This window comes from Phyllopteryx taeniolatus, chromosome 5 (assembly GCF_024500385.1).
Source record: "Phyllopteryx taeniolatus isolate TA_2022b chromosome 5, UOR_Ptae_1.2, whole genome shotgun sequence".
Taxonomy (NCBI): Eukaryota; Metazoa; Chordata; class Actinopteri; order Syngnathiformes; family Syngnathidae; genus Phyllopteryx; species Phyllopteryx taeniolatus.
In genome coordinates, this window is record NC_084506.1 from 6,161,411 (window position 1) to 6,183,396 (window position 21,986).

At 41.3% G+C, this 21,986-nt stretch overlaps 1 long non-coding RNA gene across 4 annotated transcripts in view; it reads right to left on the minus strand.

Annotated features, from left to right (window-relative positions):
• The window catches only part of LOC133478275 (uncharacterized), a 56,364-nt gene that overhangs the window by 3,922 nt on the left and 30,456 nt on the right, over nt 1-21,986 (minus strand). The window contains exons 3-5 of one of the 4 annotated variants that reach the window (XR_009788645.1): nt 20,928-21,023; nt 18,731-18,956; nt 17,367-18,631 (exon numbers count right to left, since the gene is read on the minus strand). This is a non-coding gene — a long non-coding RNA (uncharacterized LOC133478275). The other 3 variants (XR_009788644.1, XR_009788642.1, XR_009788643.1) reach the window with 3 other exon arrangements.

Below are 21,986 nucleotides of genomic sequence, written 5' to 3' on the forward strand. Positions count from 1 at the left end.
CTCTCTGTCAAGTCAACATATCACATTATTGATTAATTATGAGCCTTAAGTAAAGACTGCTTTTAAAGGTGACAGCTTATTTATTTTGTTTTGGTGCTGAATATGGAGATCTGCTCGGGGCAGGGTGGATCTATTCCAGTGGGCCTACCAGCCACCCCAAAAATCATGAAACATCCCAAACTATTTGTTTTTTCCATCTTTAACTAGCCCATTTAGCTTTTCCTTGCTTACTTAGCTTATCCTAGCCCACTGAGTTTGGTCTATTTTACTTAATTTAGCCTTGTTCACGCAGTAATGCCTTGATTACTTAGATTATCCTATCGTAATTATCTGGACATATTCTTCCGTTTCTTAAACCAGCCCACTTATCTCACCTCAACCCTTGTTACTTACCTTAGCTTAGTAGATTTAGCTTAGCCTGCCCGCATTAGCTTGGCCTAGCACACTTAGCTTAGCATAGACTACTTACTTTAGCCTAGTTGATTTAGTTTAGCCTAGCCATGTAGCTTGGCTTAGCCTTCTTAGCTTAGGCCTAGCTTACTTAGGTGAGCCTAGCCCTCTTAGCTTAGCCTCTATTACTTACCGTAGCCTGTTTATCCAGCTTTACCTAGCCTGCTTAGCTTGGCCTGACTAATTTCGGTTGGTCTAGATCACTGAAATTGACCTACCTTACTTAGCATAGCCAAGCCCCATTAGCTTGGCCTAAGACTCTTAGCTTAGTGTCGTCTACTTACCTTATCCTAGTACATTTAGTCTAGCCTCGCCACTTAACTTGGCCGAGATCCCCCGACTTAGCCAAGCGCACTTAGGTTAACCCGGCCCATTTAGCTTGGCCTAGAACTCTTAGCTTGGTTTAGCCCTCTTAGCTTGGTCTCGTTCATTTACCTTAACCTAGACTTAACTTAGCCTGTCTACTTAGCTTGGACTAGCCCTCTTAGCTATGACTTTGCTATTGACTGAAACCAGAAAGATTTGAGGCCGCCGAACTGTATGGGGAGTAAATCAAATCAAAGTTGACTTGTATAGCACTTTTCATACATTAAACTGTAACAAAAGGTGCTTCAGATAGATAAAAACAGACAATTAAAATGGAAAGAAATCAACAAAAACTAGCCCATCCCATCTCCAGATAGAAACGCTAGCTCTGTTGGCTTAGCCAACCCTCATAGCAAATGGCAAATTCTAAATTTGTGAAAGTACGCCCTCACCAAAGGCCATTGGCGTGTGATGACGTAATGACGAGCCAGTCCAACTCAATTACTCCACAAAAAATGAGCTGATATTTAAAGAGGGAAAAATAAGAGGTTATGCACATCATAAAAATGCACATTTTGCCCCGTGTATCTTGGCGGCGCGAATTATTGAAAGAAGCCAAATTTTATTACCTTTGGAGTGAAAAGTTGTAATTTTTTGAAGTGGCGGGTGTATTTCTTTCTGGACACAGTCGTCACCCGTCATATCTCCTTACATGCAAACACCAGTGGTGGGATGTAACAAAGCACAGACTTTGTTACTGCGCTTAAGCAGATTTTTTTTTTTTTTTTTAAGGTATCTGCACTTGATTTGAGTCGAGTGGTCGAACGCTAAGAGAACACAGAGATCCTTCTTATTGGAGTCCTTCCTCTCTGCTAAGTGATCAGGTGTTTGCCTCTGTCTGCCAGGAAGGAAGGAAGGAAGTCCTTATGAATGTGGACCAGAACACCTCGCCCACACGCACGCACGCACGCACCCACACACAGACACAGAGAAAGACACTGGTCTGAGGACTCTAATTTGTCATTGGATATGTGCACCAGTAGAGGTACTCCAATAAATCCATTGACATCTTTTATGGTCATCTACTGTGATGCATGTATCAAGTCCAAGTGGGTGTGCTTCACCTAATGTGGGGAATTCATTGAGTGTCTGTGGCTCTGTTCTTTGCCGTTTGTCATTTTTTTGCGCGCTGGCACTGGTCAGCTCAGCCGCTATTGTTGAATTTTCCGTCTGAGCGAATTGGCCGGCCGGACAGCTTCTGCTTAAGCCAACAAGAGGAAGAAGCAATACAAATGGCTTATTAGCCCCGAGAGGGGAAAGTACATTTGCAGATAGGTCACAAATACACACATAAAGTGGACCCCCGCAATAAGCAGGGGTTCGGCACGAAAACGTGATTAAATATAAATACAAAACGTGTTTGGTACATCAAATTTGTACAGCATGTGGAAACCACTATATCTTACCCTGTTGACCTAATGACAAACGGGCACAATTTAGACAACATTGCTCCGTATGACAACCCAGATAAGTGAATGTTCCATACAAAGTCCAAAATTATTAAGACCAAACTGTTCAAAAGTCAATGTTCTTATATCTGTTGAAAAGTGTCACTATGAGTCTAACCATGTTTGAGACGTGACCAGAAAGAGCCAATCACAAGCGTCGGCTTAAGAAGGATAAAGTGCTATGAGGCTATTAATGAGCTATTCTGCAGATGTAACTAAAATTCCAATCATGGAATCTGTAATTGAATTAGACATTTTCTCCCAGTAATGTAATGGTTCACAGTTACATACATTTTGTAATCAAATTAAGCAATCTAGTTGCATACAATTAGTTACTCCCCAACACTGCAAATGATATAATAACCTGTCCATTCACATTCCCACATTATGCCAACATCTGTCATATTGTCGTGTACACGATGTTTTGATTATTTATACATATTCAAAAGATACATGAATCTTCCCCAAACTCGTATTAATCTCTACTATACTCTTGAAAACCTTGAAAACTCTTAAACATACAGTAAAGCACAGTAGTACTGCACACTGTTTATTTTATTCCTTGTAAAATATGTTTGAATGATTTTTTTCTTTTTTAAAAAATAGCTTTAGTATATTAGCCTAGGAATTGTTTATTTTACCACTGAAAATCCCGCTATATGCCGAATTCTGCGCAATAGGAATATGCAAACAAATTCGTAATCCACTGAATCTGCATGAGGTAAACTGCAGTCTAGCGAGGGAAAGCCGAATACACAGAATTTTAATGTCTATTCGCTTATGCAGACAATGCAAATGCTTGTCCGTTCACGTACGTACATAATCACAAACATGTCTGCCTATTGACGTACAGTGAACACATAATACTCCACATTTAAGAATGTTTTTAAAAAAGGGGGTGAGTGAGGGATGCATCACTCCAATGCCTTATTTTTGGCCAACGGGTCGGGAACCCCGTCCCGTTCTTACTCCCCCAAAACTTGCACTTTTGGTGAATGCAGGGAACGGTGCCAGTGACCGGCGAAGCGAACACATCACACCTACGCAGCCACTTCACTCCCACCATTAACACTGCACTTGAAAGCAGCTCTGCAACCACCCCCCCTTCCTGATGCGAGGCCCCGCCCCTCCTCCCCGTAATCCATCCGAACCACAAGGCTCCCCTCTCCTTGGGGACAGTGTAACATAAACATAGTCAGCGTGCCTCAGTGTTTCCAGAAGCCACCCACACAAGCCCGAGCCCATCTGACAGAAAGGCGATCTGCTGTCTGAATCACAGACGCTTTATTTACAACTCACAAAGCAAACTCCAAAAGGTTAATCCCTCATTTCTTCTTTGCTGTTGTTGCTCAGGCAGCGACAAGGAAAAGATGGCAGTGTATAAAGTTGTTCGAAAAAAATAACTACTCAGGTAAATTAGAGCGAATCACCCGCTAACACTGGGAAAAACTGCGATATAGAGAGACCGTATACAGTAAAAGACAATATTGTACACTTTTAGCCCTCCGACATGCTTTCAACAGATTTACAATTATTAAAACACACCTTTTAAATGATTCATTAAAGGCAAAGCGTGCTTTTTCAAGTTTGTCACTTGCAGTTGAAGTTTACTGTAAAACTGACACATAAAACAACAGAATTAAACATTATATATTTATACACCAAAATGCTCAACCATATTTTAAAGACAGTCTGCTAGCATCATGCTAACATAAAATGGAAAATGACGTAGACGGGATGACAGACATTAGCATCAATGTTACTGTAATTATGTATTTTTTTCGTTTTATTACATATATTCTTTATCCTCTGCAGAGAACAACTAATATTGACTGCTGCTGACTGAACCAATTCCAGTAGCTGTGAAACTCTTCTTCATTTGTGTCTGCAGTATTGTATTTCACTGCCCCCGGTGGCCAAGTCACACACACCAGAAGGAGCGGTGATGAATTCATCATGATGCACAAACTCTTTCATTCTTACATTATAGTGTTGCTTTCCTTACTAAAAAACAAATTACACTTTTTGTTGTTTATTTTTTGTGGAGGCTGGAATGGATTCACAAATTAAACTTGTATCTCAAGGCACCGCTGTATTCCTCCTTTACTTCTTTTTCGTGATGTTAATTACACGTGATCTCTTCCAGTGGAGCTCAGTGCTGCCCCACATGACACAACGTGGCACTACACTGAACTGTAAATTGTGACTTCCCTGTTTACTGTAAACACCAATAGAAATCGGCAACATAGCGGGGGTTAACTGTAGAGATACTGTATGTGAGCGTTTTACTTCAGTACAGTAAGGAAGTATTTGTTCTCGGTTACTTCCCAGCACTGGCGGCGAAGCAATGAAAGCCGGGCCTGTGGGCAGCGCGCGTGCGGCACAAAGCAAACACTTGCCTCCCTTGGCTGGCCTTTTACAAGGGGATGCAGATCGGAGGAGCCCGTTCTGCTCACGACGGCCAACGGGCTCGGACTGTTGGCAAAGCGCAGGCGGACAGAAAACAAGCCGCCTGGCCCGGGCCCGTGTTTGACTTACACTCAGTGTTGATTTATCTCCTGCCCGGAGTATGTAATCCAATGTCTAATGGACTCACTGTTCATTAGTGAATTAACACATTTGAACATTTACATCATCGCGGCCCCGGCATGTGTTTTCAATTGGTGAAAGGCGAGCTTATTTTAGAGTTGCGCTCATAGGGTGGGGATATTTTGCACTGACAAAAAGTGTAGTGTTACGCCAGCGCGTTTCGGCACGCCGAGGTCAACGCCAGAACGCGGGCTGAGCGAGGAGCCGACGTCTGAGCGGATTGCGGCCATCCCTGCGCGTCTCCCTCTTGGAAATGCGCTCGCTCATATTGAAAGCGGTGTCGCGTCACACTTTGAATGCCCAGTGTTGGACCTGAAGGAGTTGAGTGAATGAAAGTTCATGAACTAGTTCATATTTTGTGAACGTGAACTGAACTTAGCTCATTTCTGCCTGATCAACGTAATTGACAACATGCTCCTTTTGGCGTCAAAGAACAGTTTTCAAGCGAAGTTTGTGCCAGGTTTTGTTCCAGGACAAACCTGTTTGAACACACTACGTACGAGACTCCATATGTCGCCGGATAAACGCCGTATTTGGCAACCCATTCAGTGCGGCTACAGCCGCCATCGATGGCAGGTACGTCGCAGCTGCCCGAGGACATGAGGTGCGTTCAGGGACACTGCGTAAACGGCCGTGAATGTGTTCTTCGGTGTTTCTTTTGTAATACAGTAGATAATTGTAAAACTTAATTACTATGAACTGAACTTTGAACAAGTTGGCGTAGAAAGTAGGTGTCGAAAATTAACTTTCCCAACACTGATCAGAAAACACTTTTTGAAACTATTCCTTAGCGCCTGTTTTCACTCTCTTGCTGTCATTATTTCTACTATAGCATAACATCACTTTGAGGAAAAGAACACACAGTTCATCAAGTTCTCCACTTCTCCATGAGAGAGGGTTAGTGTTTATTACTTATTCATCACTCTACGTGGAAGTTTACTGTAAAACTGACACATTAAACAAAAGTGAATTAAGCAGTGTATGTTTAAATACCAAAATCTCCGACCAAGCATATTTCACCTAACAAAAGTCTGATAGCTCAATGCTAACATGTAATGCAAAACGCCATAGATGGGAAATTAGCTTACATGTTAAGGTAATTAATTGTAACTGCTACTCTAACACACGGCGAAGCAGCACATACAAACAGAGCATAAGACAATACTCAAAGGAACACGTTCTCGCTGCTCTGTGGGAACAATGACTAATACTGGAGTTAAGTTAGGGACCTTCTCTGGCTCTTCTTCTTGCTCTTAATTACGCCGCATGTCTTCCAGTAGAGCTCAGTGCCACCCGGCATGTTGTGGCCCAACGTGGTACTACACTGAAGACGTGCAACGCTTCATTCGGACTTGACTATACTGAATACTATGAAAACCCATCAAAACAATCACTTCAAAATCTGCGATATAGCGGCGCGTCACTGTCATTGTCACATAAACAGCCAGTCCGGCATCAACCGGGTGGCCCATGTTGGACGCATCAGAAATGTGTCCAAAACTCGGGTGCCCCCCCCCCCGCCAGCGCCCAGCACCCTGCTCAGTGTCCCGAGGACGACCGCGAGGACGAGCCCTGTGCTCAACGAGGCCTCTGCTGCGCTGACTGCACTCCATTGAAAATAAGCAATGGATAAATAAACAGAGGAGCTAAGTTGACTGTGCTGTAATTGGCCAGGAAACCAGCAGAGACAAGCTCATTTAAAGTAAATGGATCAGCTTCGAGCGCTGAAGTGCACTTGGCACATCGCACCGCGCATTTAGCAGCCTTTGGAAAGTCCAAGTGAAGCTTTTTTTTTTTTTTTTTTTTTTTTTTTTTCTCTCTGCTGTGTTTTGATATCCACTGAAAGGTCTCAGCAGGTATATGGTGTGGAAACACAGCGAACGCTATGTGTGTCATGGCCGGCGTGCACTCGACCAAATATATAGAGCGCAGTTAAATATAGAACGTGTTTATGGCTGATGTCAGGGCGCATTAAGACGGCTCTAAAGAAAACAAGGGAAATTCTGATCATTGTGTGAATGCTCAAGAGCATAAACAAGTCTACACACCCCTGTTCAAATACCAGGTTGGAGTGATTTGAAAAAAAAAGAGACCAAAATGAATCATTCCAAAACATTTTCAACCATTAATGTGACCTATAACCTGAACAACTCAAGTGAATTTAAAAATTTAATATTTTTGCCAGACGGGAAGTACAAAAAACAAACAAAAAAACAAGAGCGAGAATGTGGTTGCACAAGCGTGCACAGCCTGAAGCTGTGTTCAGAATTAACCAATGGGAGAAAGCAAACAAATGTCAGGAAAAGCCTGCTAGAACATCAGAGACATTTTAAGTGGTGGCAGGTGTGTGCGGACGCCCATTTCACGTGAATTTGAATGTGATTGGTCAATGCTAAAATTTGTGTGATATGTAGTTTTTTAGTATTCGTGTGTTTTTTTTTTTAAATTAAAGTGTAATATCTTGTCACATTAAATTTTAATGAGTAGTGTGATAGCTTGTAACGATCACATGTATTCACAATAATAATTTGAAAAATGCATGACAAATGTTCATAATTTTTTTTACATTAAAAACAATTTAATCTTAAAACTCTTGTAACATTCAACTTTTGTAATATTTTTTTTTTTTCCTGTGTTGCCATCTTTTATATTTTATTTAACTTTTAATGTGGGCTAAATTTGATCTTATTATTAGAACATGCGGCCAGCCAATGACAATCATGCAGATTTGGACACCCCTGTTCTACTCCTTCTACATTTCTCAACTGATTCAAAGCATTTAAACTTTCAATACAATTCAGGGTATGAAAGGGAACTATTTTCCACTTTCCTAACACATTCCCACTTTTCACACACGTCCAGAAAAACGACCTCATTCAAGTGAGTAAGACGTTCAACCAAAAACGTTCCTCATCTTTCACATTCCGACTTCAAACTGCTCAGCTCATTCAGGACATCTTGGGAAGTACTTTCACGTCTCCCAAATTCCCATATTGCTCATGACTGCACATTTTCTATGAAATTCCAAATCAAAATAGACATTTTACATATTTCACCTTGCGCCTTTTTCTATCCGGAATTTCACTTATCACGGGGGGTCTGGAGGGTAATCCCCGCAATGGAGGGGGACTCATTGTATTTCTTATTCTACAACCCCAATTCCAATGAAGTTGGGACGTTTTGTTAAACATAAATAAAAACAGAATACAATGATTTGCAAATCATGTTCAACCTATATTTAATTGAATACACTACAAAGACAAGATATTTAATGTTCAAACTGATAAACTTGATTGTTTTGAGCAAATAATCATTAACTTACAATTTTATGGCTGCAAACACATTCAAAAAAAGCTGGGACAGGATCATGTTTACCACTGTGTTACATCACCTTTTCTTTTAACAACATTCAATAAACGTTTGGGAACTGAGGACACTAATTTTGAAGCTTTGTAGGTGGAATTCTTTGCGATTCTTGCTCGATGTACAGCTTCAGCCGTTCAACAGTCCGGGGTCTCCGTTGTCGTATTTTACGCTTCATAATGCGCCACACATTTTCAATGGGAGACAGGTCTGGACGGTAGGCAGGCCAGTCTAGTACCCGCACTCTTTTACTACGAAGCCACGCTGTTGTAACACGTGCAGAATGTGGTTTGGCATTGTCTTGCTGAAATAAGCAGGGGCGTCCATGAAAAAGACGTCGCTTGGATGGCAGCATATGTTTCTCCAAAACCTGTATGTACCTTTCAGCATTAATGGTGCCTTCACAGATGTGTAAGTTACTAACACAGCCCCATACCATCACAGATGCTGGCTTTTGAACTTTGCGTCCATAACAGTCCGGATGGTTCTTTTCCTCTTTGGCCCGGAGGACACGACGTCCACAATTTCCAAAAACAATTTGAAATGTGGACTCGTTGGACCACAGAACACTTTTCCACTTTGCATCAGTCCATCTTAGATGAGCTCGGGCCCAGAGAAGCCGGCGGCGTTTCTGGGTGTTGTTGATAAATGGCTTTTGCTTTGCATAGTAGAGTTTCAAGTTGCACTGTAACGCCGAACTGTATTTACCAACATTGCTTTTCTGAAGTGTTCCTGAGCCCATGCGGGGATATCCTTTATACACTGATGTTGGTCTTTGATGCTGTGCCCCCTGAGGGATCGAAGGTCACGGGCATTCAATGTTGGTTTTCGGCCTTGCCGTTTTCATTCAGTGATTTCTCCAGATTCTCTGAACCTTTTGATGATATTATGGACCGAAGATGACGAAATCCCTAAATTCCTTGCAATTGTACGTTGAGGAACAATTTCCTAAAACTGTTCGACTATTTTCTCACGCACTTGTTCACAAAGAGGTGAATCTCGCCCCATCTTTGCTTGTGAATGACTGAGCAATTAAGGGAAGCTCCTTTTCATGGCACCCACCTGTTCCCAATTAGCCTGTTCACCTGTGGGATGTCCCAAACAGGTGTTTGATGAGCATTCCTCAACTTTCTCAGTCTTTGTTGCCACCTGTCCCAGCTTTTTTGGAACGTGTTGCAGCCATAAAATTCCAAGTTAATGATTATTTGCAAAAAAACAATCAAGTTTATCAGGTTGAACATTAAATATCTTGTCTTTGTAGTGAATTCATTTAAATAACGGTTGAAAATGATTTGCAAATCATTGTATTCTATTTTCATTTGTTTAACACAACGTCCCAACTTCATTGGAATTGGGGTTGTATTTATATTTCACAAGTATGGGCCTACTGGGATAACATGGGCCTAAAGTATCGTATTTCATGCCACATCATGTGGAAATGAGTGTTGCTATGACAATTAAATTCCTTGCGTCCTTGAATATTTACAGTACCTCTGGCTTGCACATTTCTCAACTGATTCAAACCATTGCAACTTTTTAAACTCATTCAGGATATCCTAGGAGCTACTTGTCACATTTGCAAAATTCACACATTGTATGAGGAAAATTCCCAAATTAAGAGCTATTTTACAAATTGACCTCCTCCTTCCACATTTCGTGACCAATTCAAACCATTTAAAATTTGAAGTCTCACATACTAAATTTCAATTTTCACTTTAAAATAATTATATTACGTATTATTATATTTCTGTTCAGTGTCAGTTTTCAGCATTCACGCGCAACTTTTACACAAGTTGCATTCTCTAGTATAACTTGACATATCTTTCAAATGGCATCGGACACAAACACACACACACACACACACACACACACACACACACACACACAGTGGTTAGTCTGGCCAACCTTGTTGACCCACCGGCTTAGCTGTGGTTACACGCTGGACGCAAAGCACTCATTAATGATTTGAGCCCGCTCTTAACCCGTGTAAACAAACAGAGCAAGGCGGCCGCCATTACCGTAACGCCGCACGCGTGTGGCCTCCTCAATCGGGCCCCTATTGATATGTCAGCTTTTCACATTAAAAAAAAAAAAAAATATATATATATATATTTAATTTATCTTCACTGAGACCGTGTGAAAATTCTAAGGCGGCTGTAAAGCGTGTGAAGCAGGAGCCTCAAATTCATTTTCGCCGTTGTTCTGGTTTGCCTCAGAGGGTTGTTTACAGTGCAAAAAACGGACAGATGTCGAATCATCTCAACATTTTATTACATATACACAATTGCCCCTCCATTTGTGATTATTCATATTTTTGTTACAAGTCATGGAAAACTGTGACAACCAAAAGACAGATGGAGATCTTTTCTCACTAAAAGGGATTTGGTTAAAAAAAAATTAAAAAAATAAAATAAAATGTGCAGAATATCTGTAAACAGTGAAAAAAGATTGCAATTTTGGTAGCGATTTTCTGCCAAAATGAAAAGAACCAATCTTATTGTTGATTATCCAGTTCTTGTGTTGATGAGCTTGTGGACGGAGTCAATAAACAGATCAGAAATAAGTTCAAATTTGTATTACGGTAAGCAAAGGAACAAAGTCCCACTTCTCTCCGTTTCTGCCTGGTGCGACAAGAAGGGAAATTCCAACTACTGGTTTGAACCAGTTTTTGCAGAAGCCTATCAGGGCTTGACATGAACTTTTTGGGTCTCCAGTCACTGTAGCGACTTGTTTACCAGAGTTACTAGCCACCCGGCGTTTTAACAAGCCAACATTTTTGAAGGGCTCTCTATGTGCAATTAATTAATTGTGTATGATTATGATTGATTAGAGATGCTCATAAATAATTAGACAATATAAACATTTTAGTCAGACTCATGAAGTGGACACACTCAATTTGCTTTGGTTGACCACATAAAATGATATGGCGGGCTAGATCTGGCCCCCGGGCCTCGAGTTTGACACCTGGTGTAACGTAAAAGACTGCGGGGCCACACGCGGCCTTGCGGCATGTTTTAAACAATCCACGCCGACGGCCACTTCTTTCTTTTTCTTCTTCTTTCTGGGTGGACAGCGAGCGAGTTGCAATGGACAGAAAAAAAAAAAAAAAAAAAAAAAAAAAAGTGTTCCACAGGCCATGCCACGGCATCACCGCAAGCCACAAAGGCATAAAACACCACAGTGGGGTTTTACGTCTCGTGTAAAATGCCATCACAAACCCCCGCCCGCACCACCTCCAGACAGAGCTGTCTTTGCAGCGGGACGAGAAGCTCGGCCGCGCGTGTGCGTGCGTGTGTGTGTGTAGCTTGGCAGGCCGGCTGAGGTTTATGCTAATGTCTTGGGTGATGGGTCGCGGGCGGGCGGGTGCGGGCGGGCCGACCATCGGCGGTGGCTGTGTGGCTGTGTGGAGGTTTTCAGCAGACACGGAGCTGGCGGGGAGGGGGGGGGGGGGGGGGGGGGGTCCGCCTTTGAGGTCAAGTAAATAAGAGACGCAGGCATCAGACAGTCACATACTTATGATTCGATTTTTTTAAATATATACCAATTAAAAAAATTACAAAACACAGTGTTTTATGGGGAACGGAGGAAAAATAATTTTGCAGTGATGGAATCATTGAATACCTCGTTCACAAACTACTCAATATCATGGAAACCTACACACAAGAAGCAAATCAAACAAAATAAATAATTTCCAAACCGAAGTCAACGTAAATAACTGATATAATGAGTGAGCACAAGTGTGCACACCCTCTTATAACTGACGCTGTGACTGAAGAATTAACCAATGCTAATAAGGGAAAAAAAGGTCAAGAAAAGCCTGCTAGAACATCTGAACTTTATTTGGGGTTAGTATGTTTATTTTGGGGTGCGTATCTGTAACAAAGTAACTGTAAGCAACTAAAGCAAAGTCAGCAAAGAAAAATGTCCCAAAAAGCCTGCTAGAACAGCTGAGCTTTATTAAAGGTTAATCAGAGGTGCTTTAAATAGTGGCAGGTGTGTGTGGAATCCCATTAAACATGAGTTTGAATGTGAATGGTTAGTGAACAGTGAATATAAAAAGTCTACACACCCCTCTCTAAAGGCCAGGTTTTTATGATTTAAAAAAAAATGAGACCCAACAATATCATTTCAAAACTTTTGCACCATTAATGTGAGCCATAAGCTGTGCAATTTAATTGAATTGAAAAATTACAATTCAAAACTGAGCTTTCAAAAGTGTACACACGCTGGCATCTTTTTGCACAATGGTCCAAAAAAAAAAAAAAAAGTATACTGGCATTACCAGATTACCAGATAACTAGCAACCCTTTATTGCTCAGTGACTGTTTTTGTCAATGCCTTTATGTCTCAAAAGTGTTCAATTGACTGTTGTCGTACTAGAGCGGAGACAAATTCCTTGTGTGTTTTTGGGACATACTTGGCAAATAAAGATGATTCTGAGTCTGATTATAATTGGGGATGTGGCTGTATTCAGAACTAACCAATCACAATCAAACACATTAAATGGGAGTCGCTTTTTGGGGGGCTTATTTTACTTTGCTGTGGTTACTTACACTTAGTTATAGATATAAAGTTTAAGTTATGTCTTGGTCTCATCGTTTTATATCACAAAAAAATGGCATTTGAACAGGATGTGTAGACTTTTTATATTCACTGCGCACACCAAGAAAATGTTTTTTGAGCTTTCACATAAATACATAGGATCGGTAGACTTTTCATCTTTCTATTTGTCTTTTTTAACGATGCGTTGTCATCTACTGAGGTTGAAAAAAAGGAACGAGGAGTAGAAAGTACAGATATCCGTTTTCAGATGTATAAGGAGTAAAACAATACTCGTGAAAAGTACAGATACCTGAAAAACTACTCACTGTAAGTACAGTAACTAAGTATTTGTACGTTGTTACTTCCCACTTATGTGTGACTTTTACGGGCGTCGATTTGTTTTTGAAGTGTGGTCAAAAGGTTAATTACACCTCAGTCCTGTAGTTGGAGTCATGACAGGCGCAAAAAAAACCTTTCTACTTTAGGTTTTGCCTAAAAAGCAGCAGAACGGGATTGAAACCACTCTCCTTTTGAGACGTGAGCGCAGCTCTGCCAAGCTGGAATCATTTCATCTCAGAAACATATTTCACAGGCAAAATGTGCATTGGCAGATATTTCCTGTCTGAAAAATAATGATTTAATGTACCTGCACTCTAGACTGAGTCTGGACAACACGCTTTTGTCCCGCTTCGGACCTCCCCGACTCGCTGTCTCCAGGATCCTGACATTTATGGTTAACATGAAAAAAAAAGCTTAGTTGTAAATAAGGAAGTGGGCCCAGAAGCCGCTTTGAGGAGGAGGATGATCGTATATCACGCAGCAGACAAATCTTGGAGGTGCTCTCCGATTAAATCAATGTCGAGAAATGTTTGGCTAACCCTGAGCGCGAGTTAGGTAATGTGCAGGATGTACGCATTTCCAACCGTGGATGCACACTTGCCAGCACGCGTGTACGCAACGAACAATTTTTTTTTTTGCGTCATGACTTACGTTGTAAATGTATGAAGAAATTAAATATAAATCAAATAAATAAGACATAAAAGCTTCAACGTCACAGTTGATACAGTATATACTGTACATATATCCAGTGTTGGAAATGTAGCCGGTTAGAATTCCAAGTTAACCCGTTGGAAATGTAACGAATAAGGAACTAATCATCCTCGGTGTTATGACGCTTCAAGCAACAGAAATTTGAACACAAACAGCGGCGCAACACATGCACACAGACAATACAACAATGTTCACAGGCATATATTCTTCATCGTCTGCGAACAATGACAAATGTTCGTTTGTGTCTGCATGGCTTTTTTATCATACTGCCCCCGGTGGCCAGGACTCGCAAGCAATTATGGCAATCATGATGCACAAACTGTTTAAGCCTCATGCTCTATTTGATTATATTGTTACTATATGTTATATAAAGTGCTATCTTCCTTATGAAAAAAACATTCCAAACCTTTTCCAGTATAGTACAGACATATAACTTCATCTGAGAGTGGCATTAAGCAGCTTCAAGTCTCTTTTTTGAACAACTATTGACTATGTGCCGAACTGCTGCTTGTTGTCCAGCGAGTCGAGTTGAACCGAGTTTACTGCCACCGCGCGGGCGCTCGGATCGAAAAACTTCGGGTCACTTGTTTCTCAAGGCGCCACTGGACAGAATCTCCAGAGCGTTCGAATTACAGACGCTTTCCATTCCTAGAATGGAACACCTCAACAACGTGTGTGCGCGTGTGTGTGTGTACCGGTACATCTCAATAAATTAGAATATCATTAATTATATCGATTCATTCAGGGCAAATTTCAACTGAAAGAAAAAAAAAAATCTTTTTCATTGTTTCTTGATTGTCTGTTACGTAATATTCCAGTTTCCAGAGATAGTGAATTTTAAGTTTTCATCGGGAAAATTATACATATTTATCTTGAAAATAATCTTGCAATATTTCATCCTGAGTGTGTGTAGTGCATCTGTATAATAAAGGTTGCACTTTTTGAATTGAAATACCTAACTAAATTAAGTGCTTGTCACTATTCTAACGTATTGGGATGCACCTGTATGTGTGTTTGTGTTCCCGTGGTTGGACCCCCCCCAGCCCCACCCACCCACCCCCCCAGTATCATAGCAGCCAAAGTGCGTTTAGGCTGAGGAGGGCGCGCACAGCATTCCGACGACGACAGTTACGATTGTTTGGGGTGAGTGATGATCAGCGCAGAACTCTTCCAGCTGGCCACAGTGCAACCGCGTAGCGCGCCGGCGCGCCAATCAGCCCGGCCGCCGCTGCGCGCGCCGTCAATTGCCGTTAAGGAACCGTCAGGAGCAACTCTGCGAACATCATTTTTCAAGTGAGGTTTTCCAGGATAACGAACCCCGACTCCTCGTGTCAACAAATGGCCGTGCGATCCCGACCCTAACTCGAGCTGTCAAATACTACGTGCTGGACCATAAAAAAGTTATTATCCTGCGTTGGCTAGCTTTACAGCAAACGTTTTGCCGAAAACTGAACTCTGTGGGCGCATGTCTTGGCGTCTGCCAGAAGAGCGCTCAGTATTAAGCGAGGAGGAGAATTGGAAGAGAGGCGCAAAACAATTGTCATACTGTGAGATGGATGGAAATTAGCGGGGTACTCGCACCACGACAATCGGGACCGAGTTGAGCATGTTACCTTACTTGCCATCAAAGACAACAAAGATGGTCCGATTGTCTGAAAGATGATCCTGTGGTGTGGAGTGTTGTTAAGAGGGATCTGTTTGGAAAACAATTGAGGCTAACTATCGTAAATGTTAAACCTGTTCAATATTTACCATCGTAAATTATTGGAATGGTGTATTTTTCTCATTGTTTATAATAATTTGTAAAGTACAGGGCAGAAATGATATTCTTGGATGTCTAAACCCGGGCGCACACATACCCAAACATTTGGCTCAATTTGAACATTTTTCAGAAAAATCTTTGTTCTTGTAAAATTTTGATTTCAGTGCCATATAATTGACTTTTTTTGTAATAAATGTATTACTTAATTCTTGTGAAATTCACATTTTTGTTGACAAAATGACCACTTAAACAAAACTATTTTTGTATCATTCCAACTATTTTCTTAGAGTTACTATTATTACTTTTAAATACTCATGATGTACAAAATTTGATTCCCATAAGACCAACTTTTTTTCCACTGCCACCCCAGTCAGTTCTTGTTAAATGCAATCTCATAAAATTACGACTTCGTTCTTGCTAGATTAAATATTTGTATTCTCGGGGCTTTTCTGACTTTGATCACACGGGAAAGCAAATGCTCATATTTGGCCCGATTGCCGGTCCAAGCTGGGACGCACGCGGCCAGTTTGCGCGTAGAACGCCGTCACCGAAAACCGGGCGATGACATAATAGGGTGGAGCAGCACGGGGGGGGGGGAGGTGGTACAAGGGGCCAAAATGAAGACGGCAAATTGATGTAGTTGATGCAGGGTGGGCACCAGTGGAGAGCATGAATGCTGAACGGGTTACGGGGATACTGTTGGTGTGTTAAGAGTGAAATTTAGCATGAATCACACACATGCACTTTTCCTGGCTCCTGTTTCATACGCTGCCGTCTGCCAGGAAATTGACTTTTTTTTTTTTTTTTATGTTTTTTTGCAGGTAAGGTCTTTGGTGCCCCCCATACTCATTGGAAACTGAAAAAAAAAACTGAGCTACAGAGACGGGGCATGGTATCCGCCATACAGTCATCCCCCAATCTGAATCATAACCGGTGGCAACAAATTGAACCTCTAAGTCACTGAGCAGTCCGGCGTCTGGCCTGCACCGATTCGACTAATCATCACGGTTCCCGGCAACAATTTACGGCCTTTATTCATCAAGTTATTCCATCCAGTAAAAAAAAAAAAAAAAAAAAAAAAAAAGTGCATGTCGCTACAGCAACCACAACTTTTCAATGGAGCTTATTCATGAAAATCAGACAGGAACAAGAGGGATGGTTTCAGTGTGTGTGTGGGATTGTGCAGGGCCACACTGAAACGTTCCGAGAGTTGAGGCGTCATTTTAATGGAGAAAGTCAAAATTCCGACACATGCTGAAACGGAAAGGTCTCTTTACATGTCGTAAATTTGTGATGTAATATGAAGGAGATATTTAAAACACTTCAACATCCTCAATAGTACTTATTTTAATGCTGCTAACCTTTTACAACTTTATTCTCGTACAATTATCTTCAAAAGAAAAAAATCATTTGAGTAAAAAGGTTGGTTCTTCACCAACCTTTTTATTTTATCCCAATAAAAAAAAAAAATTGTTTATGTAAAACGAAAGGTCCTGATAAAATTATAATTTAATCCCAAGAAAACATTTCTTGAAAACCTCTCCTGTAAAATTCCAATTTAAAAAATATATTTCTGTAACATTTTAACATTAAAAAGTTTTTTTTTTTTTATTGACATTTAAATTACATAAATTTGGCTTCACACTTGTAAAATTACAAACATAATGTTGGGACTTTTTGCCTTTATATTAAAAAAAAAAAAAAAAAAAAAAAAAAAAAGCTTTATTCACATTCCTATAATGCAGGCAATTGTCCAAAAACTACAACATTTTCCCAAGAACGTCTACTTAATTGTTATAAAATGGTTAAATGTTTCTGTAATATTACAACTTTATTTTCAGTTGTCATGATTATCTTTTGTATGAAGCACTTTATTTGCACACCACTGCAAACAACCAAGACAATAAAACCAAATCAACCCATTCAAGTTTTGGACTTACAGCTCTTGTATTGGCTCTCACAACATTAATCAGGTGTGTCTAATATTGTGGCTGGTGAGTGCCAGTGCTGCGAAGTGCATGTTATGAATACAATGAAAATATTAGTGCTAAATAGGTGGCAAAGGATTCAGCAAGTGTGCGATTTGAAGGTGAAGATGGTGAGAGGTGGTAAAAGCAACAAAAGAGGAGAAAGGCAAAGTTCCCAGAAGAGTTGCTCCGTGGGCTCGGGACCATAAATCACAGAACATTTAGGCGGGATGACAAGAATCTGCTGCCAGCTGTGCACCCACTCCCCGCCCTAAAACGTTGGATCCAATTCCACGTGAATGTAAATCGGCACCTTAACAATTGGGAACCGTTTGGTAAATGCAGTGAACCTTCACCTTTTGCGGGCCCGTTATATTGCCGATTTTTAAGCGATCGTTTCTTTATGAGGAAACGGGCAAGTCACAATTTTGAGTTTCAGTGTAATATCACTTTGTGCCACAACATGCAGGGCAGCGCTGAGCTCTACTGGAAGACATGCAGCGGAATTAACTGCAGGAAGAAAAGGCAGAGAAGGTCCCAAACTGGCCTCTGAGGAAAGTCACAAGTCACTGCCGGCCGTGAACATTACCGCGGGACAGTTTTTGCAGTATATTATGTAGGATATAGGATCAAAATAATTCTGCATACAGTTCAATTGAACAACATAATCATGACCCTATAATAAATTAATTAATAAATAATAAATGAATGGATGGATGGATTTTCATTGCATCAACCTTGTAATGGCCGATGCAGATGCAAAGTATATGAGATTTCGACGTGCCATCGTCAAAATTCGTCTTTACTAACTCTGTTTGAACCTTGGTTTAAAAAAAAAAAAAATGTAATTAAAAAAAGTCTATTAAATCAGATCTCAAATATCAAAATGAAAACTCAGCACTATTTTACAAACAAACAAATAACATTGCTGATATATTGAATTGGATAGTTTATGCATGGACAATAGTCTCATAATAAAATAGCGTACCCCAAAGCAGCTTTTCCCCCCCTCTCTCTTCGTCACGGTGGCCGGACACAGCTCCGTACTGGCCGGTAATGTCGGACGTTGGGATTTTGTTTGTCCTCCCCAATATCTGGAACAATCGGCGTTACGGCCGCAACGACTCAGCGCTTCGTGATTTTCGTAACAAAATACGGACGTTCCGTAACATCTGGCAGCTCTGCAAACGTACCTAACTTGTGATTCGTCGCTTCTTCTTTTTAGGTGCTTTCTTTTCTTTAGCTTGCGTACTCTCGAGCATCTTCGTGTCCAGTTGGCAAACTTTGTCGGTGGCCTGTTGCTTTCAGTATTTCTGCCGTAAAGGAATATGGGTGACGTCCTTCCGGCAAGGTTTGTCAGGAGTAACCTATGCTTAAGGTTACTTTAAAGTTGCATCAAGGCACCTATCACAGGTGGACCTAGGACGTACAAAGGACCAAATTGTACAGGATCAGAATGAAAGTCTTGTCAAGCTACCTTTCCAAACTCCCGAGTGACTTTCGTTGACTTGAGAAAAATGCTTGTTAGTCATCTAAATGTGAAGAAGCATGAAGTTGGTGGCGGTCACCATGACACACCAAACAAAACAACACATCACTTGGCATGCAGTGTGAAAGTCGACCAGGGAACTGCGCCAGAAGCTTTTTTTTTTTTTTTTTTTTTTTTTTTTTTTGCTTTTTTTCCTCCCAATTAAGCGGTCCAAAGCTCATTCGCACAGGAAGTGACCTGGACGCTGAGCTTATAAAAGGTCACTGTAATATTTTTTTTTTTTCTTCTAACATTTGACTTCTCGGCTCTCACGATGTTGTTTTCCACCAAATTCGAAGACGTGATGCTGGTTGACGCCCATTGCGAGCATCGCGCTTGCTGACGGGAGCTGACATCACCATCGCGCTTCGCACTGAGGGGAGGGGCCTGCCATCATAAATCAATATTCACGTCATAATGGGCAACGTGCTTCTCTTTGGAAGCATCAGAAGGGAACTTTAGGCATTTCGTCGTGTGCAATAAATAAATAAATAAATAAAATACAATAAAATGTAACATTTCAATATTAAAAGTCCCCATCCATATATTTTGTTTTGTTTTATATTCTTTGATGTGCTTCTTGCAAGATAATTTGGGTTGAAAATGTCGAGAAAGTCTCGGTACTCTTGAATATACGACATGTAAGTAGGCTTTGCTCTGATTGGATCGTTCGGCTCCCCGATTTAAATATGGAAAACAGCTTTGCTTTGATTGGTCCTTGGCGATATGGCAGCGTTTTGTGTCTTGTGGCAGTCAAACGATCGTAGCGACGTCCCGTCTGGATCCCTTGTCTTACTTTCAAAGAGGTTAATAAAACTGCCGGAACGAAGCGTGTGGGCAGTGGTATGCACGGTGAGCAACGATAATTTCACATTTAATAAGTAGATTTGAATCAAGTTGAGTGTATTTAAACAATGGAGTCATTTTTAAAAATCCATTTAAAAGGTAAGATAGTTTTCTTCGTTTCTTTCCTCAGTGATGTTATTCGACAGCCTTGCATTTCTTGACCGCGAGGGTAAGAACAGGCGCTAAGAAATATTTTGTTTCAATGAGTTTAAATGTGTTGAAAGCATGTGGGAGTCATACAACTATTTAAAAAATTTTTTTTGATCTATGGTTCTCTATTGTGGATTTTATGCAACGTTGGATCCAATTCCATGTGGGCCTGGAGCGTATCCTGGGGTTGACAGAAATCCGGTACATCCCGATGAGTGCAAAGTCCACCATAGTGGTTTCGTTGGCTTAAGCTTGCTCTGGTTTTCCAACTCAAATCTCGCCATTTCTCCCCTCGCGTCAAACTCGCCACTTTCCTGCGCAGCCCGAGTGGAGAGACGCCTCAGAAGCCGCCCTAACCACGTGGCGGTGAGCCGGTTAGCTCAGGTAAAGAGAGCGGCGGCGGGGAGCGCGGGTTCCACTGAATGGCGCGCAGTGAGAGGCAGTGGGTTGGGTTTCTCTGAGGTTAGGGTCACTCTCCCTTGGGGAAGTGGTTAGGGCCTCGTTGTGTACTTTGGACTAACCCCCCCGCCATGTACGGTAACACACGCGCACCTCGGTGGTCGCACACCTGTCACTCCTGACCTCCTTTTTGATCTGACAAGACACTTTATTGCAGTAGAAGGCAGGAGAATCTGTGCAATTTTCAAAAATAATCTCTTTGTCATTTGTTCATGCCATTTGTTCAAATGGTCAGTAGAAACCCAACAGTAGCGCAGACAGCACTCGACAGTAACACAATACTAATGAAAACGGTGGAAAAAAAAGATCAACCCTCTCTGGCCCCATCTAGTACAACAAATTTGCTTTTTAAAAAACCACCTTGCATAGAGAGAAACAACCAATCAGAGACTTAAGGTGTCACTGACCTGTTTCCTTGGGTTTCAGGAGCTTTGATGAATCTGTGAAGGCGTGTCCACCTCCGTCCGGATAGCCACAAAAACAAAAAGGAATTAGACAGACCCCTAGACAAAACAAGGGTGAACACAAAAGCAGCCTTTCAGAGGTGGAGAGAACTCCGGCAGCTGAGAAGCAACACAGAGGTAGGAACATTTCTTCTCTATTTACTATTCTATTCTCTCGCGTGAGGTAAAATGCTTGGAAGGGAGACGGAACGCTGGCCATAATCTACTTGGAACAGGTACGCTGATTCAAAAACAGACGCGGTGGAAATTCGAACATAGTTAGCATGATCATTGCGGGACTGGCTTGTTAAGTGACTTTTCTGTTGCTCGGATTAATGGCACAGACATGCTCTTTTGACGCTGAAATGGATATTGAGGTATAGAACTGATGTTCGCTAACAAGCTAGCCATTATGTTTGACTAAATTACTCCAAGGCAACCAAATATTTGATACATACCAGTGAGAAAATGCCTTCCACAAACCCGATGATGGGGGTCGGTTTGAAAAGTTGCTACTCGATTCTGCAACATTCTCTGTACAAACATTTATAGGACTTCCCCTTGTTTTAGCCTCCTCACCCACAGGTTGTCCTGGATGAATTTATCGATCTTAGATTTTTTAAGAAAATATAGCAAAAAACTCAACCTTTTGGGGAGTATCTGGCTACACAAACCCAAACTCAACAGGTTTTTGTCCTGATTTCGGTTCAGGTCACGTTCCACCACCCGGAAGTACCCTCGCACCTGTAGATAGTTTTCCCGTGTCGTTATGCGCCTCCGGGCAAGCCTGCGTCTGACACGGTTTTGTTGTGGTACTTATTGAGTGTTTGAATAGAGACATTTGATAGCCAACTTTAAGAAAAAAGTGAATTTTCTGGAGTTTGGTTGGTCTCGTAGTCTTTCATTTCTACTTCAAGCTGATCCAACAATTCTGTTGTTTACAAACGTTAGGAAACGGTCTGTTGGATTCGACGTTTTGGGCGTACTTCCCCAGCTGTACGAAAGCCTCGAAAGGTTTCTTCC